The 20,654-nt window shown below is 42.1% G+C and overlaps 1 long non-coding RNA gene across 2 annotated transcripts in view; it reads right to left on the bottom strand.

Annotated features, from left to right (window-relative positions):
• Positions 1 to 20,654, bottom strand: part of LOC142200592 (uncharacterized) — a 973,077-nt gene that overhangs the window by 160,278 nt on the left and 792,145 nt on the right. The window lies entirely within an intron of this gene.

Below are 20,654 nucleotides of genomic sequence, written 5' to 3'. Positions count from 1 at the left end.
ATGATTCATCTGGGGATTCAGAGGTCAAATCCGAAAGTCACTTACAATAAGTTCAAAAGAACATCACTACCTCCCAAAAGATCCTCAGGGCTAGTTCACATGGGGGCAAAGAGGCCGATTTTGACAATAGTGGTCTATGTAGACTGCTAGCTTTTTTTTTTTCTGCTAGCAAAAAAACGCGCGGAAAAAAACACGACATGGTTTTTTCAGCCCATTCAGTTTACAGGAAGGGAAAACAGCCTGGCTGTTTTCACAAAAAAAAAAAAAAAGCTCCAAAAAAAGCTTGGCAAGGTCCAAAAAAAGCTTCCTAATTAGGAAGCTTTTGTTTCCGGTGCCAAAATAAGCCACACGTTATTTACGTGTGAACTAACCCTTAAGATGTTTTAATAAATACAGTAAGGCCGGGTTCACACGGAGTTACGTCCCGCTAGATTTGGCACGTGTACGCCGCGTACCCTTTGCGTGCCGTACACGCTCCCATTGAGTTCAATGGGAGCGGGGAGCGTATGCGCCGCGCTAGTTTGCGGCCGTGAATAAATGCACGGCCGCAAACTAGCGCGGCGCATACGCTCCCCGCTCCCATTGAACTCAATGGGAGCGTGTACGGCACGCAAAGGGTACGCGGCGTACACGTGCCAAATCTCGCAGGACGTAACTCCGTGTGAACCCGGCCTAATAAAGCTACACAAGAAGTCCCATCTTGATTCATCTATAAGGTGTAAAGATCAGCAAACATCTCTTTCCCAGACACAGATTGATGTTTTGTGGGATCCTCATGGTTAAATATTCACTCCATATGTTGCACTCTAATAGTAGCACGACAATCTATTTATAAGGAGAGTGAAGTAAAATGCTTTATACTTACACTCTTACAAAATAGCCACATGCAGCAACCCAATGAAAAGAGGGTCAGGAGATTGGGAGAAGTAGTCGCTGTGGTCACAGTGGCTCTCATGGACAGGGAAGGCTTGATACAGACTGAGCCTCCTCTATCTGCATTCACTCCAGTGTAAAACATGACACAAGCTTTCTTCTGTCATGTTTGTTACTTTTCAGAATGAAGAAAAAGTTCTGCAAGTCCTATGACAGATGAAAGCAATGGGTTGCATTAACGTAAATATGTACCCAGCCTAAGAAAAGTATCTTGTTACCAGTAGGATAAGCCTGGAATCACATATGCAGCTCGATGCAGTTTTTGATAACCAGCAGGTGCGTTCAGCAGGAATATAATAAAAATAATGTCCTTAATAGTTCTCATTTCTCTTAAAACTACTTCAGAACATAGCTCATGAACTAAACTGAAACTGTACAAACCACGTGTGATTTCAGCCTTACAATATAAAAACACATTTGTCCAGTGAACAGAATAATACGCGGTGTTACCTCCAGAATACTAATTCTATTAGAATGAAAAGTGTTACTGCCCTTGCTAGATTAAGCATGGTATTTCTTCTTTAACATATTGTGTTGTGCTCCCAGGCAGTGGCAGTAAATAATGTGCACTTAGCAGCACCATTGGTCATTCCCAGTCCTATCACAGCAACCTCCCCCCATTCCAGGAAGATAAATGTGATTTAAATTAATAGCCAGTCCTAAATAACTCCTCAGCTGGTAAACGATGCATTTATCAGCCACAGACAGGCAGTGTCCTTTGATTCATGGTCCCCCTTTTACATTGTGAAGGGTGCATACAAAAATTGTTATTTCTTTTTAATAAAGTGTAGCAGACAGTCTTCAGTCATTTATCAGGGAGGGTGGCATTCTGACAAACAGAAATATTGTAGCCACAGATGAATGAGTAGGATAAAGCACACATTTCTCAACAAAAATAATCACTGCCCAAATAATCTCATAAAAGTCAGCTTTTAAGAGCCATGAAACAAAATACATCCAAGTGAAAGATACAGCCATGATTTGGTGTTTAACTAAAGGCAAAACTGAGGAAACTATTACACACTCCAATATATCTCCCTGTATCACGAATATATAAATTCATCTATAGTACTTTCTGCACTATAATAATGTTTGATTTGTATTATTTTACATTATCCTCTGGTTTTATTCTGTACATTATTCCTTTAACCTCAGCTATTAGTACAACTTAGATTTATATATTACCATCAAATACTGTATAGAATATTTTCAAAGAGCCAGGCCTAGAAAAATGGGTTTCTGAAAGATTGCAGCCACTAATTTGCTAAGTGGTCATTTCTTCTTTGTCAAGGGAGACCAAGAAGTGTAGACCATCAGTGATCGAGGGAATCACAGATTGGGAGGAACAAATGGTGAGTATGTTTAGATAGGTCCTAAATGTCATTTATGAGTAAACTCAGTTTAAGAGAGTCTTCTGCCTTTGAACTATTGCAGTATGCCAATGATTTTACCAGTAGCCTACATAAGATTACTCAGTGTGTCAACAGTGATGGATATCATTGCATGAAGTCAACAATGATGGTTTTACTGCTAATGGAGTATGTGCTATTACTAGCAGTGCTAATCTTGTGAGTAGTTGTCTGATAATGCAAAAACCTGACTTTATTTGTAAGGCTGAAAAAAATTACCCATTTTATATTTCTAGTAAGAGTCTCAAAAAGTGTCTATTAAATAGGTGGCAGTGCTTTTTGTTAGCATATGTTTAAATCTGTGACTTTTATTAAGAACACTTAATATGAAAAGCAAAGGCTGTGATATAGTATTAATTGATTATCCTGTATTATGTCTTATTAATAAGAGTCACTGACAGTGGTCTACATAGGAATGGCGGGGCCCAAATATGATTATTTATTTATTATGCTTACTTGTATAGTGCCATCATATTCTGCAGCACTTTACAGACATTGACAATCACTGTCCCATATAGGGCTCACAATCTACAGTCCCTATCAGTATTTCTTTGGTGTGTGGGAGGAAACTGGTGTACCCGGAGGAAACCCACGCAAACACAGGGAGAACATACAAACTCCTTGCAGATGTTGTCCTTGGCAGGATTTGAACCAAGGACCCCAGAACTGCAAGGCTGAAGTGCTAACCACTGAGCCACCGTGCTGGTGAACATTTGACATGGGTCCCTTCCCCTCTGACCCACTATTGTGGAGCACCCATGAACAATTATTATACTCTGGGATCTTTTCAGACCCCAGAGTATAATAATCGGAGACCCAGGGGGTGAAACAAACATAAAAAAACATTGTTACTTACCTCTCCTGGGCTCCAGTGCACTCCCTGGTATAAGTCCCACATGACGTCACCAAGTAGGCCCAAAGCCTTCTGGAGCCCAGGATAGTTAGGTAACAGTGTTTTTTATGTTCCCTCACCTCTTCTAAGCCTCCGATCATTATACTCAGAGTCTGAAAAGACCCCCCAAGTATAATGATAGCAGTGTTTCTGCGGTTTGCGGGCCCACAGCCTCACTTACCGATCCTGGCTCCTGCTCACAGCCTCATCCACAGAAGAGGAAGCACCAGCAGCCGTGAGCAGGAGCCAGGATTGGTAAGTAAATAGGGCCCATTATCTGCTGGAGTTACTCCAGCAAGTAACGGCCTATTAAATAAACAAACAAAAAAATCTGCAGTGGTGGTGGCTGCCCGCCTGGCCCCCTACTGTCCCGGGCCCTGTGGCAGCCACTACCACTGCTACCCTGGTAGTTACACCCCTGGTAACTGATTATAAGATACCATTGGATCTGTGCAGCATTATTTGTGATACTTTCTGATATTCTTCCACCAGAAACACTATTTTCTGTCTGCTGATTCACATGAGGTTGCAGCTTGATTATTCATATATTCTGCCTATGGTTAGCATAAGAACAATAGATTATTACTCATGTTGCATATTATCGCTTCTTTTTTAACATCTTGGTATGTTTGTATAATAAGATGCTGCGTTTTTTGGCTTGCAGAAACTGGATGGCAGATGTATAGGCAACATAGAAGGCCCAGTGGGTAATCTGTCTTTCTCTTCTTCTTTTGACTACTATCCAACACGTCAACTTCCTGCCTCAAACAAAGGGTTAGAGTCTGCTTCCTATTGATTATTATCCCCAACAACTGAGTAGCCTGAAGTTTGATAAAATGAGAAAGTTGACACTGTTGATGGAACCAATGGCCCTTCTGAAAAACTGCGACAATGTCATCTAGTTTGAGCAGATGATGATTTTATAACCTTTGACCTCCAAACATATATTCCCAAACTTCTGTTTGAGCTAGTAGTTGAAAGCTCACAGCTAATAATTATTGACGTATGGTATGTAGAATGTGAAATTCATGCAATGAGCAAAAAGTTTGCTTTGCTTAGTACAGTCGAGCAGTTAACCAATTGTGTAAAATCCCAAGCTTATAAGGTACAGCACAACATCCCTCCTATGATATGCTGGGAAATGTGATGTGATGCAAAGAGATGTTGGTAGTCTGTTGAGTTCTTCACAGTTTACCCAGCTCAGTTCCTGGGATCCCTTTACTTAAGACATATCCCTACTGTCAGCATTCAACTACAGTAGATTCTCCTAATGGGCTGAAGGATTACACCATCCCTACTTATAGTTACTTCTCAAAGTTATATCCTTCATGAATCTGATGGTAGTTCAAGTGCCCATGATGGTAGGTGCAGGAATAAGAATGAGGACATAGAGTTGCAAATATAGTAAATCATGGTTTACTGTTGAAGAGCAGTGTAGCATCATAGCTCTAAGATTCATATAATATTTCTCTCTCAGACTGGGAAGGCCTGATGTAAAAACATAACAGAAGAAAGCTTCTGTTTGTTTATTTTTCAGATGGAAGAAAAAGTCCTGCATGCAAAAAAGTCCCATGATAGATGAAAGCAATAGCTTGTATTAAAGGGGCTCTATCATTGGGAAAAGTCATTTTTTACTAAGCACATACTTGCATAGCCTTTAGAAAGGCACACATACCTATTGTATGTCATTTGCCTCAGTTGTTTTTGCAGGAGCCCGTTTTTATACATACACTAATTAGCCTCCAGCATGCACCCAGAAGTCTCAGTGAGCACTGTCTGCTATGTGTGAGAGCAGGGAAGGCTTATGAGTCAGCAGCAGCAGCCTCCCTGCTCTCACACACATATAGCAGAGTGTGCTTGCTGAGACTTCCAGGAGCATGCTGGAGGCTAATGCTGGGTTCACACTTGTGCCCGGTCTCCGTTCATGCAGGTTTCCGTTTCCTGCACAAAACAGAGCAGGAGACGGAAACCTGCGGGACTCTTTCAAACCCATTCATTTGAATGGGTTTGAAAGATGTCCGGCCGTGAGCGCCGGTGAGCGTTTTATGCTCTCCGCCGCAAAACCGTTTTTTTTTTTAAACCGGACACAGAGTCGGACATGCAGTACTCTGTGTCTGGTTTAAAAAAAACGGTTCCATGACGGAGAGCATAAAACGCTCACCGGCGCTCATGGCCGGACCCGGTCTGACAGCTTTCCGTCTTCTGCATGCAGAAGACGGAAAGCTGAGAATGGAGTCCGGGTGCAAGTGTGAACCCAGCATAATTAGCATATAAATAAAAACGGGCTCATTCAAAAATGACTGAGGTGATTAACATACTAAAGGTCTGTGTGGAATAGCCTTTCTAAAGGCTATGCAAGTATGTGTTTAGTCAAAAATCACTTTTTCCAATGATAGAGCCCCTTTAACAGAAATATTGTAGTAAGGAAAATAATGCCCTCCATATCTCGCATTTCTCTTGAAACTACTGCGCATAGTTCAGTAACTGTACCAAAAAAACTGTACTACAAGTACTATAAAAGTCACATGTGTGATTTCAGCTTTAACATTTGTCCACTGAATAGAATTTTTTTGTAGTGGTTTTTTTTTTTTTTTTGTTTAGCCTACAGAATACCATTTTTACCTCTCAAGCTTATATAGGTGATTAGTGGAATACACTAGTTGGATCAAAAGGTACTGTCACTATTAACATTACTATATGAGATTTAAGTTGAAAGAACCTGATCTTTAAGATATTTCCATGATGCAGTTTTTCCCAGGGCATTTAATAGAAATATTTCCCAACACCCCACTAATGTGGGTGCTTGCACAATATGCGTTCAGCCATAGCATGTCTGATGAAAGAAACATTTTTATTTATTATTATTTATTTATTTTATTTATTGTGCTTACTTATTTATTCCTCAGGGAGCACCTCTCACTAACAATAACTTCAGACAACTATCTGACAAGTGTCAACATTTATTTCAATGGTGACAGTGCCATAACAAAGGATCAGGCATGCTGAAATCCAACATGGTGGATCTCTTTTTCACCTGACCAGACCTGATCTGTCCTTGCTTCTGTAATTTCCATGCCTGTCATTCATGGCCACACACAGAGCTATTGTGGTGTTGTTGGAGTTGTCAAGCAACATTTATTCAGATGACCTGATCACTTGGCGATTCACATAACCCCTGGCCACTCAACCAATCCATGGGTCTGGTTGATTGGCTTGTCAAGAGGCTTGGACAACTAGCCAATCAGCGGGATTGTTAATGTAGCCAATTCGAGTGCTTAGTTCTCTGTCTGCATATGTGAATATTATATACAAAGTTGTATTTTTTTGCAACCTGGTGTGCAATCGATATATTTTGTTCTCTAAGTTTCTGACCCAAAGTTGACTTTTTAATTCCTAAACTGTGTTTTGAATCTGGACTGTCTGACCTTTGCTTGCTGCCATAGGACTTACTATTTTTGGACTGTGCTGTGTCTCTGGCACTGATATTGGTTTCTCTTTAATTCCTTATTATTTACCTGGCATTATCTCTTGCTATATTTTGTTTCACACTTCCCTGTTTGCTCTATCGATCAATGACTACTTTACAATGCAACTTGAGGATTCACAGAAGAAAACTCCATATCCTCGTGGAAGAGTTAAAGAGTGAAATCTTTTAGTAGACTGCACGCCTACTAGAGTTGAGCGAACTAGATTGGAATGAACCGAACTTGCTAAGTTTTAGTGATTTGTCCTAGAAAAACCTATAAAATGGCTGCCCCCATGTGCAACAAGAAGTAGAAGAGGATAAAGAAGCAGGATATGTGGCTTGTGTGACCTCAGCAGGCTTCTCATATCATTCTAATAGCTACTTAACCAATCATACTCATGCAGTGGGCGGAGAAGACACGGTGATGTCATATCAGTATATAAGATAATAAGAGAGTTTGTGAGATTGCAGCAGGAAGAGAAGAATACAGCCACTGCAGCTAGCATTACCAGCAAAGTGATAGTAAGTAAATAATACCAACATTGCTGGAGCACTACAGAATTATAGATAAGTAGCCACAGGATTGTAATTCCTGAGAATAAAGATGACATTTCTGATTACTTGGCTTGTTCATCTCATTGTCAGCAAGATATTAAATCTGACAACAGTGATACAGTTATGTTGAGTTAGGGTTTTGTATGTCCTCCTCCTCGTCTTGCTGTTGTAACACTTCATTTACTAAATGGACTTTCTGCTATATGAGCCATGTTTTCTACATCTTTACTGACACCGATCACTAGCACCTACTGAGAAAGACAGAAAGGTGATGTGGCACTCACTGAGAAAAATATTCTTCCTTTTCCAAGGCTTCCTCTGCATGAATTGGTTGAGAACAATTAGTGTGTCTTGGATATAGAGGTGCAGAAATAGTAGTAGCATAGGTCTTACGGTCAGCAGGATGCTATAAAAAAAAAACTAAATAATAAATATCCTGTGGAGCCCAACTGGACTCTGAGCCGCAGAGCTACCCTGGTGTGAACAAGGTCCGACAGTTAATGTTACTGCCGGGCTACAACACAATCTGGGTAAACAAGGTAACTTAAAGATAACTCTCTGCAGGACAGAGCAGTCACAAATGAATTCTAAAGTCTTGCAGTTACTTCACTGCAATACTAAACACAACTAACAATGACCGTGTGCTCCCAGTAGCTTACTGGGCCACACCCACCACAGCCACCTGCTTTGGAGCACCACAGGTAGTAGCCAGTGCCGCACCTCCCATGAGGCGACCTGAAGCGAGCGCTTCAGGCGGCACTATGCCAGGGCCTAAGGGAGGGCGGCATTTTTGCTAACCTAAGCCAGTCCAGGACAAGCTGTCCTGGACTGGCTTATCACCGAGCGGTGGTTTGGGGAGGCCACTGGAGCAGCGCTGCTCCAGCAGCCTCCCCCCACGCTCAGGCAGAGAGCAGGCAGTCTCCGGGCCTACTCTCTGCCAGCGAATGGGGCTAAGCCCCGCCCCCTTCACCCGGCCACGCCCCCGATCCACCCGGCCACCAACCCCCCCCCCCCCGATCCGCCCCTTCCTCCGGCGGGGGGGGGGGGGCGGCTCTCTGCAGTTAGCCTCGGGCGGCGAAAGGAGCAGGCTCACCCCTGGTAGTAGCCTACCTAAAGTAGGAGATTCCCACAATTCTGACTAGGGGAAGGAATACCCACAATTTTAAGTTAAAGGTGGAGATTCTCCCTACCTGCCTAACTAAGCAGCTTGCTGCCAAACTAGTGTCTTGCACTGACGTGCACAAAAACCAAATCAAATCAAATCAAACAAGCTTTATTGCCACGTCCGAATAGATATTTGGCATTGCCAAAGCTAGTAAAGTGTGTGTGTGGGGAGGGGAGTTGGAGTTGGGGGGGGGGGTGTGAGTGGTGGGTATGGGGGGGTGGGGTGGTTAATTTGCGGTATAACAGTCCGTGGAGTCTCATCTTCCTCTTAGTTGGTGACTGCTATATGGGGAAGTGGGGTGGGTGGTTTGGGGTATAACAATCCATGGAGTCTCATCTTCCTCTTAGTTGGTGACCGCTATATGGGGAGGTGGGGTGGGTGGTTTGGGGTATAACAGTCCGTGGAGTCTTATCTTCCTCTTGTTTGGTGACAGCTGGACACATATTGGGCGGCAATCTCCACAGTGGCCTCTTCTTCTCCCAGTAGGATGTAGAGTTTCCTCTTCTCGCTTGCAGATATGAAGTCTGGGATGTGGGCAGAGAGTCTTTGGTAGTAGACGGCCCTCACAACTGAGTATTTGGTGCAGTATAGCATGAAGTGGGTCTCATCTTCTTTTGAGGGTAGAGCACTAAGCCGCCCAAACCTGCCTCTTTAAATGCAGGGAAGGCGGGCCTGAACAGCCCAGGTGCCCAAGCCAGGTGCTCATAGGCTCACATTGGTGAGTCAGAAGACCAACCACTCCTATCGGCTGCAAGGGGATTAACCCCATGCATGCTGGACTGAGCAGTAACAGTGGAACAGGCTGGGACCCTGATACCTTGGCTGCACCTGCCGCACAGTCCAAACAATAGGGTTGCTACAGATAGTTGTCGGGGTACTTGAACAAAATCTCAAGGTGGAATTTATGAGAGAATGCAGGAATGACTTTGCCATGATGAGTCAGAAAAAATGACAGGGAATATGATAACCCTAAAATGCATAACCCGGGCCTTTTAGGCCTGGTAGCTTACTTGTTTGCTGTTTTCTGCAAGATTACTTTAGTTAGAATTTTGAAACTCCAGGTATTCCTCAAGTTTGTAGTTGTTGGTAATTACCAGTTGTTTATATATTTTTATGAGATAGGCATTTTGGTGTAACAATATTTTTTTGGAAAACCACATATGTGCATTACCCTGGGCTTTTAGGCCAATATTATGTTTCTCATATACTCATCAGTTTGTGTCCCCCAAATTACTGTGTTATTAGAATCAGGGTTGCTAGCGAAGGAGGTGGATCATGCCTGTGTGTAGAAAGACCTTTGATAATGTCATGGCCGTGTGATCTTGGGAGGGAGACTGACTCCTCCTTCCCAACGTCACATAGCCATGACATCATCGCAGGTCTTTCTGAACACAGTAGTGAGCATCAGGAGGACAGCATATTCCAGTGATGGCTAACCTTTTAGAGACCGAGTGCCCATAATGCAGTTCTTTTCCTTGTGATGTTCCTTGTAAACTGGTCATATCCATACTTAGCAATTACCCATTGTTATCATCATCAAGACCTGTTTCTTCTTCTCATCTGTTCCAACATCAGATAGTCAGGAAAGAGCAAAATTTGCCCAGGTCATCTGGTGACTCACCAATCTAACATGGACAAGTTGTGGGCAATGCGGTCACTGCTGTATCACTTAGTACATTTCATCAACTGATGGCATGTACTCAGCCTCAATGAAGAACTACTGCCATTATTTCTCTAGGAAATCTGTCTGCCTTTTATTGCTGTGTGTTAACATAACATAAGTCATTACATGGATATGTCAATGAGGGAAAAGTGCATACTACTGTCAATACATGGAACAGAAATTATAGGCAAGGGAAATACTTGGACTTCGCAGTCCTTTAGGTCAAAGTGGACAAAACGCAAGGTCAGATGCTAGTACTGACTCCACTCCATCTGTGCAGGCTCAGTTCCAATTCCAGCAGGGCTCCATCTGCTCTTAGCTTCACAAGGAAATCCATTGCTTTCACTTCCCCCTCAATTCTAGAATAACACATTTGGGCAAATTCATCACTCCCACTATGCCAAAAAACTGAGGTACCTTTCTTGCACCAAAAGTATACCTCAAGCCCCAATCTATGCCTCATGCCCTACACTGTGAAAATATTATTATCATTAGATTTATAACTCAAGTCAGTTTTCTGTTGTGAGTTACAATGTAAATCTAACCTGGGTCATAACGGAAGATTTCCATTCAGGCACAGGGATGGCAGACAGATTTATGAAGAGGACACAGATATCACCATTAGCAATGTCATACCTTTAATATATATCTCACAGAATACACATACATTCAACAAGGGATGGGAGAAGAACCGCTTTTACCTTATGGTCAACATCACCTTACAGAGTTGGGGCAGGAGGAACTGAATAGGATGAAGAGTTTCTTCATGGTGGAAGATGAATACATCACCAATTTTTTTTTTGTAGATTGTGAGCCCCACATAGAGCTCACAATGTACATTTTTTCCCTATCAGTATGTCTTTTTGGAATATGGGATGAAAATCCATGCAAACATGGGGAGAACATACAAACTCCTTGCAGATGGTTTTTTTGCCCTTGGTGGGATTCGAACACCAGTACTCCAGCGCTGCAGGGCTGCAGTGCTAACCACTGATCCACCGTGTGGCCCCTTAAGTAAATATATTTCTAATGCCAAGGACCCACATGGCATAAAAGCCGCATGCGAAAACTGTGGCATTTAACAGTCACTGAAAAGTGTATCCCATCCACATATCATAGAGAAATCCACGCAGTGAACTTGCTGTTATTTCCAAAACTTTTGTTGTTGGAAAGTCATGACACTGGTTGAAATATATCATTGCAAATCACCCCCAAAACACCATGCCAATGGTGAAGTTTGGAGGTGGGAATATAATTTTGTGGGGTTATTTTTGAGTATATGGCACTGGCAAACTTCATATAATTGAAGGAAGGATGAATGGATAAATTTACCGAAACATTCTTGATAAAAATCTGCTGCCAACTACCAGGATGATGAAGATGAATCGAGGGTAGACATTTCAGCAAGACAAGAATCTACACAGCCGAGGAAAATCTCAATTGGTTCCAGAGAAAGAAAATAAAGCAGATAGAATGGCCCAGCCAATAAGCTTGACCTGAATCCAATAGAACATTTATGGAAGGATCTAAAGCTCAGAGTTCATAAAAGGAGCCCACCGAACCTCCAGGATTTGAAGAGTGTCTGTGTGGAAGAATGGGCCAAAATCAGACCTGAGAAATGCATGCGATTAGCTTCATCACCAACTAAGGCTTTTGTAGTCAATTAGCCATTTTCCTTCCCAGTGTTACAAGGTCTCAAGTGTAAATTGGGAGCAGATGTCTTAAATGTGGTGTTATCGCTCTCATCCTCTCTCATACTATTCACTGGAAGTTCAACATGGCACCTCATGGCAAAGAACTCCCTTATGATCTGAAAAAATAATTGTTTCTCTACATAAAGATATAAGAACATTATGAACATCCTGACACTGAGCTGCAGCATGGAGATCAATAATTAAATTAATATTTAGTTTAATAAAACAGGTTCCACTCTGAATAGGCCTCACAATGGTTGACCAAAGAAGTTGAGTGACCGGCTCAGCATAATATCCAGATATGTTCTTTGGAGATTAGACATATGAGTGCTGCCAGCATTGTTGCAGAGGGAAAAAAGGTAGGTTTTAGCCTGTCACTGTTCAGACCATATTCACTGCACACCGCATCAAATTGGTCTGCAAGGCTGTCGTTCCTGAAGGAAGCCTCTTCTACAGATGATGCACAAGAAAGCCCACAGACAGTTTTCTGAATACAAGCAGACTAAGGAAATGCATTACTGGAACCATGTCCTGTGGTCTGTTGAGACCAAGATAAACTTATTTGGTTCAGATGGTGTCAGTCGTATCAGGTGTCAACCAAGTGAAGAGTACAAAGACAAGTGCATCTTCCCTACAGTCAAGCATGATGATGAGACTGCCATGGTTTGGGGCTGCATGAGTACTACTGGCTGTGGCGAGCCACAATTCATTGAGTGAACGATGAATGCCAACATGTACTGTGACATACTGAAACAGAGTATGATCCCCTTCCTTTGGAAATTGGGTCAAAGGAAAATAGTCCAACATGATAATGACCTCAACACGCATTTCCAAGACCACCACTGCCTTTCTAAAGAAATTGAGGGTAAAGGTTCTTGAATTGGCCAAGCATGTCTCCATTGAGCATCTGTGGGGCATGCATAAACGGAAGTGGAGGAGTGCAAGGTCTCTAACATCCACCAGCTCTGATGTTGTCTTGGAGGAGTGGAAGAGGATTCCAGTGGCATCTTGTGATGCTCTAATAAATGCCATGCACAAGAGGATTAAGGCAGTGCTGAAAAATAATGGTGGCCACAGAAAAAATTGACACTTGGGGAACAATTTGTCCATTTTCACTTAGGCGTTTACTGACTTTTGATGCTGGGGTTTAAACATTAATAGCTGTGTTGAGTGATTTTGATGGTACACCAAATTTACACTGTTATACAATCTGTACACTATGCAGATTGTATTTTATATGTAACTGATGATTTTTTACAGGCAAAAATTTCCAACAAAAAATATTTTACTCATTCAGAATATAATTGGGGATCTGCTGTATCGAACAACTGTCACTGCTTTATGAATGAAAATTGGCTAAATGGCCAAAATTGGACACTTGAACAGTCTAAAATTTAACATATATGGGCAGCTTATGATCTATATTAGTTAAGGTATCCTTGAGGGCTGATACTGGGGATATTTGGGGCTAACCAGGTTTCATTATGGAGTTTTACATGTATTTGATTGTAGGGTATAAAACAGTTCATCTTGCAAAAGACAAAAACAACCAACAAATTACTACATAAGGAACAAATATGTTATCAACCATTAGCTTTATTATGTCAATGCAATGGAAGTGCATATTTTTATTTTTAAATTCAAGAAATATTGGATATTATGGCCTGGAGGGCAGCCACACTCAATCATCTATTGAATTTACTATGATAGTTTATAGGAATAAACTATTATACTGAAAGGAGGGCACCAAGTGACAAGCCAAGACAGGCTTTTCTAATTGCCGTCACCCTGTGATCTGTAGTAACTATGCCTTACTTCTAAATTGATAGTGTCAAAGTAAAACATTTTAGGTATTGCAATGTGTGTAATTATTTATATATACAAATTAACTTTTTGAATGTTTTACAAAACAACCACAATAAACAATTGTCATCTGGGCAAGTTAAAGAAAAGTCATGTTCTGGATATTAACTATGTGAGTCGGAAGGGATAATAACAAAGCTAACCCATACCAATGTCCAGTAGTTGTACTAGAATTTTGTTGTGATTATAAATGACACTGTATTTAGAAATGAACGTATCTGTTATCATTTATGTAGTATTAATTCATACATTATATGTTGAAGAATGGAAATAGACATAAAAAATAAGGATTTTTCTTGTCAAATATATGCTTTTTGAATCTTAAATTAGCATTTGTCCTTGGTTATCAAAAAGACCATCACTCTGTTGTGTGAATATATTAGGCCTTTAATTTGGTTTCCTTTAGGAAAAAAATGCAGACACAATCCCCTTGTGTACAGGGCAACACTTAAGCCTCATACACAGGTAACAGTCAATCCATTAACCTTTGCTTTTTCTTAACCTGTGTGTCGTACGCATCTCAATCGTCCTTCTTTTTAATACCTTTTCCTTAATAGTAGTTCACCCAGAACTGAAAAGGGCAGAGCAGCTTCTCATGACATTGACTGCGCTGTTACAATAATAAGCTTTCCTTTTTTCTTCTCCCCTCTACCCCCACCCTCTCCTCCACCCTCTGCATCACTACATTGTCAGCAAACATTTTTTGGAAGGTAATCTAAAAAGAGCTGTAGAAGCAGGGGTCATGTTAAACTGTAACGCAAATGTTATTCCTCGATTATCTAGCTGGGGTAAATGTCAACTGCTTCAGGCGAAAGCAATTGGAAGTGTAGAGTGTGTGAATCTAGCAAAGAAGAAAAGACAGAAAAAGAGAGGTTGTGACTAGGTTTGGCTGAAAGGCTGTGAATATGAAATAAGGAAATTCAGCCTATTGAGTTTTCATTTTCTTTCTCTGTGTTCATGCCGCATCAATTATATCATAGTATGATAGCTTTCACTCTTGACTCTTTTATTTTATATCTGTATGTATTAAATCCATCTAACCGAGTAACTAACTGACCCTATGAAAAGTAATAAGCTGAATAATACATTAGAAAAAACTGACAAAGCATTAAAAAGTTGACAAATAATATTTTCCATAAGAGTTGTATGACATAGGTAAACCTTTATCTCTTTGTAATATTGTCCTATTCCTAATGAGTTTACATTGTAAAAACTACCAATTCCTTGATTTAGTTTAGTAAAAGAATCAGAACATCAGAATTATCTGAGTGAGTAAAATGCACCAGTTATTGGCCCTCACAGTACATGCAGTCTAGATCTCCTCCTCTATGCATACAAGAATTAGAACTTCATTCCAGATGATATTTTTTCTATGTTTAAGAACCCCTATTAGGTTTCAACTTGTGCTAAAATACTAAGCTGATTAAATGTAATACAGTACCACACTCGGCTATGCTATACTACTGTGTTTCCCCAAAAATAAGACAGTGTCTTATATTAAATTTGCGTCCTAAATATAGGACATGTCTTATTTTCGGGGGGTTGTCTTAGGGAGCGGGGGACAACCCGCTCCATAAAACATGCAGGAGGTTAGCCGAGGGGAGGGGGAGGTAGGCTACTTACCTTCCCCATCTTCATAGCAGCGCTGGTGCTGCATTTAATCGCGGGGGCAGGAGTGGTGGGCGGGGCTTACTGAAGCTGCTGGTAGTTGCCAGGGAGCCTCACTTTGTGGGCATTGCAGTCAGCTGAATGCTGTGCACTGTGTTTCATGTGCACAGGAAAGCTGGCTGCTGCCTCTGCTGTGATACTGGCTGCTGTGGGATGAGCTGGGAGAGCCAATTCCCTGCAGCATATGCACAGCGGGAATCTCCCAACTCATCCTACAGCAGGGACAGTGGTTACAACCTATGGTATCACAGCAGAGGCAGCAGCCGGCTTTCCTGTGCACACAGAACATCGCGCACAGTGTTCAGCAGGCTGCAATGGTTTTTGGGGAATGCCTTATTTTCAGGGGTGCCTTATATTAGGCAATTAAACAGAAACCTCCCCCATGCCTTATTTTTGGGGGATGACCTATTTTCGGGAAAACACGGTATTAATTCACAGTGGAAGCTAGCCATAGCACCTCTGGAATTCTGACAATTCACTGCAAACTGTATATGTTCTGGTGTTCACGTGTATTAACCCCTTCCCGCCTACAGCATTTTTTGATTTTTGTTTTTCGTTTTTGACCCTACTTCTTCCAAATCCCATAACTTTATTATTTCTCCCCTCTCAGAGCCATATGAGGTCTTAACGTTTGTGGGACAAATTGTTCTTCATGATGCCATCATTAATTATTCTGTACAATGTACTGGGAAGCTGGGGAAAAATTCAGAATGGGATGGATTCTAAGAAAATGTGCATTTGTGCGACTTTCTTACGGGCTTCATTTTTACGGCATTCACTGTGCAGCCAAAATGACATGTCACCTGTATTCTATGTTTTGGTATAATTATAGGGGTACCAAATTTAGATGGTTTTTTACATTTTAACCCCTTAGTAAAAATTCAAAACTATGCCAAACATTTTTTTTTCTAACAGTTGCCATATTCTGACACCCATAACTTTTATATACTTCCGTGAAACGGGTATGTATAGGGTGTTTTTTTTTTGCGGGCCGGTATACTTTTTAGTTATACCATTTTGGGGAATTGCTTTTGCTTTGGTCACTTTTAATTTAAAATTTTTATCATAGGCAAAACAGTGAAAAAAAACGGCGATTTGGCACTTATGACTTTTTTTCCCGCTACAGCGTTTACCATACAGGAAAAATACTTTTATGTATTTGTAGAGCGGGCGTTTTTGGACACAGGGATACCTAATATGTATGTTTTTCACAGTATTTTTGTACTTTTATATGTGTTCTAGAGAAAGCGGGGATGATTTGAATTTGAAATTTTTATTTATTTTACTTTTTTTTTTTAATTTATGCATTTATTAGACCCCCCTAGGGGTCTGATCACTAAAGCAATGCATTACAATGCTATATATATATATAGCATATAGCAGACTGCAAAAAAAAAAAATCACTGTAGACAGGCCTGGGAGCCATTACAAGGCTCCCAGCCGTCATGCCAACATGACGTCCAGGTGCTGGCGATCACCAGCAAAATGGCGGTGCCCATGCGCCGCCGGAAAAATGTTGCCTAGGTCAGCTTTGACCGAGGTGCTGGAGGGGTTAATGCCATCGATCGGTGTGGGCACCGACTGGGGGCATTAGTGCTGAGTGTCTACTGTATAAAACAGTAGACACCCGGCGGCTATGGCTAGTACGGCGGATGTCGGGAAGGGGTTAAAATAATATGTAGTATGTATACTGTAAGACTTGGGGTTGTCTGTAACTAAGATACTGATTGCTGTGGCATCTTCACTACTTACCAAGCACAGTGCCATACATTGTATAGCAGCTTTACTTGGTATTGAAACTCAGGCCCATTCACGGGCAGCATGGTCATGTTACCAATGGATACTATGTCACTGTCTGAGAAGGGAAGGTGGAATTCTCTATTATAATCTCAGAAAACCTTTTTAAGATGGAGTTACTATGTATAAAACTAACACTGTTTATGTCCAATCAATACATATACATCGTGCTTCCTTTTATTTTTAGCTATTTTTGCTTAGGAGATGATTATATGATATGCTATCACTTTCTGACTGGTAAGAGTCAATCTCCTGATACCCCAATGATCCAGAAATTGAAGGGGCACAATAAAGTTTTACTACTATGATCTCTTCCAAGTTTCCCCCTGCAAAGTCACTCTCTCAGCCCCACTAGTTTAGTTCTCTTCACATAAATCTCAATAAAGGGAATGTGTCCCCAGAAAAAAAACCTACTTTTTACATTATTCTTTTAAGTTAGAAAAGGCCTGTTACTAGTCTCAAAGCCCTCTTCTGATAACATTGCATCCCCAAGTTTTTTGTTTTGTTTATCCAAATCCATTCAATAATTCCAACAATGTAAGCCTAAACTGAGATGTGCCATGCGGGTTGCAGAGCGCCTCTGGAAGAAAAGCCACTCCTAGGAGGACTTCCTCAGTTACAAAGAGGCAGTTCTCGCATTTAAGAACGCACCCCTCCGAAGTCACTTATCTCAGCTGACGACTTTGCCTCTTACTTCAAAACTAAAATTGACATAATCAGAGACAATCTCACCCTACTCCTCCAACAGCCCCTCTACCCAACTACTTGCTGCTCCTCATCCCTGACCTGTTTCTCCACCATCACTGATGAAAAACATCTCTAAATTCCACCTCACCTCCTGCGCACTTGACCCGATCCAGTCACATCTCATCCCGAAATTCACTGAAGTCATTACTCCAGCCCTAACCCATCTCTTCAACCTATCCCTAGCTAATGGATCCTTCTTCTCCACCTTCAAACACGCCACAGTCACACCCATACTGAAGAAATCATCCCTCGACTCTTCCTCTCCAGCCAACTATTGTCCCATCTCACTGCTCCAGTACGCCTCAAAACTGCTTGAGCAACATGTCCACTCTGAACTCTCCTCCTACCTCTCATCCAACCTGCTCTTTGATAGACAACAGTCAGGCTTCAGACCCCATCACTCCATTGAAACTGCGCTAACAAAAGTCACTAATGACCTGCTAACTGTCAAAGCCAAGCGCCATTACTCTGTCCTCCTCCTCCTCGACCTCTCCTCTGCCTTTGACACAGTCGACCACTCCCTCCTGTTAGAAATTCTCTCATCCCTTGGTATCTCAGACCTGGCCCATTCCTGGATCTCTTCATACCTCACCGACCTCACATTCATCATCTCTCACTTGCACACCACCTCCTCACCATGCCCTCTCTCTATAGCTGTCCCCCAAGGTTCTGTCCTAGGACCCCTCCTGTTCTCCATCTACACCCTTGGCCTGGGCCAACTCATAGAATCTCATGGTTTCCAGTACCATTGCTATGTGAATGACACCCAAATATACATCTCTGGACCAGACATTACCTCTCTGCTGGCCAGAGTTCCAGATTGTTTAATGGCTGTAGCCTCCTTCCTCTCCTCCCGCTTTCTCAAACTCAATATGGAGAAAATGGAGTTCATCATCTTTGCCCCACCCTGTATGGCCCCTCCACACGACCCATCTATCAAAGTCAATGGAGCCACACTTACCCCTGTCCCACGGGCCCAATGCCTTGGGGTAACACTGGTCCCTGACCTATCCTTCAAGTCACACGTTCAAACACTCAACACTTCCTGCTGCCTCCAACTCAAGAACATCCACCGAATCCGCTCCTTCCTCACCCCTGAAACTACTAAGACGCTCGTCCAGGCCCTCATAATCTCCTTACTGCAACACCCTTCTCCATGGACTCCCAGCTAACACCCTCGCCCCCCTTCAGTCCACCTTAAACTGTGCTGCTTGCTTAATTCACCTCTCCCCCCGATCTTCATCAGCTGCTCCCCCCTGCCAATCCCTCCACTGGCTACCCATGACCCAGCAAATTGAGGTCAAACTACTTACATTAACATATAAAGCAATCCACAACCTGTCCTCTCCATATATCTCCAACCCAATCACCTTCGCCCTGCCCACACGTAACCTCAGATCCTCCAATGACCTCCTACTCCGCTCTGCTCTCATCCGCTCCTCACACAACCGTCTCCAAGATTTCTCCCATGCATCCCCCATACTCTGGAACTCCTTACCAAGACACATAAGACTGACCCTCACAATCACAGGCTTCAAGAAATGTGTATGTGTGAATAGCCTTTAACCCCTTCCCGACATGCGCCGTAATAGTACGGCGCATGTTGGGTCTGTAACTATGGCGACCGCAATAGCTGCCGGGTGTCTACTGCTTTAAGCAGTAGACAACCGGCTCTAATGCCTCCGATCGGTCCCCGGACCGATCGGAGGCATTAACCCCTCCGGCGCCGCGGTCAAAGGCGCCGGAGGCGCCATTTTCCCGGCAGCGCATGGGCGCCGCCATTTTGGCCGGGATCGCCGGCTCCTGGAGCATGACGTCCCGATGCCATGACAGCCGGGAGCCTTGTACAGGCTCCCAGGCTTGTCTGCAAATCCTTTCTTTTGCAGGCCGGTAAAGAAAGAAAGGATGCTTTTTTTGCAATGCATTGCAATGCATTAGCATTGTAATGCATTGCATTAGTGATCAGACCCCCTGGGGTTCAACACCCCTAGGGGGTCTAATAAATGCAAAAAAAAAATTAAAAAAAAGTTAAAAAAATATAAAAAAATATAAAAAGAATTAAAAGTTCAAATCACCCCCCTTTCCCTAGAACACATATAAAAGTTGTTAAAAACTGTGAAACATATACATGTTAGGTATCTCCGCGTCCGAAATCGCCCGCTCTACAAATCTAGAAAAATATTTTTCCTGTTCGTAAACGCCGTAGCGGGAAAAATAGTCGAAAGTGCCGTTTTTTTTCACTGTTTTGATTCTGATAAAAATTTGAATAAAAAGTGATCAAAGCAATAACATTTCCCGAAAATGGTAGAACTAAAAAGTACACCCGGCCCCGCAAAAAAAGACGCCCTATGCATCCCCATACACTTACATATAAAAAAGTTACGGCCGTCGGAATATGGCGACTTTTAGAAAAAAAATTTTTTAACACAGTTTTGGAATTTTTTTTAGGGGTCAAAATGTAAATAAAACCATATAAATTTGGTATCCCTGGAACCGTACCAAAACACAGACATAGGGGCTGCACAGTGAATGCCGTAAAGCCAAAGCCCGTAAGAAAGTCGCAGAAATGCATTTTTTCTTCAAATCCACCCCATTCTGAATTTTTTTCCTGCTTCCCAGTACATTATATAGAATAATTAATGGTAGCATCATGAAGAAAAATTTGTTCCGCAAAAATTAAGACCTCATATGGCTCTGGGAGCGGAGAAATAAAAAAGTTATGGGGTTTAGAAGGAGGGGAGTCAAAAACGAAAAACGAAAATCAAAAAATGCCATCGGCGGGAAGGGGTTAAAAAGGCTATT

This window comes from Leptodactylus fuscus, chromosome 4 (genome assembly GCF_031893055.1).
Source record: "Leptodactylus fuscus isolate aLepFus1 chromosome 4, aLepFus1.hap2, whole genome shotgun sequence".
In the NCBI taxonomy this organism is placed as follows: Eukaryota; Metazoa; Chordata; class Amphibia; order Anura; family Leptodactylidae; genus Leptodactylus; species Leptodactylus fuscus.
Note: the sequence above shows the minus strand (reverse complement) of the source record. Positions and strands in the feature narration are given on the sequence as shown.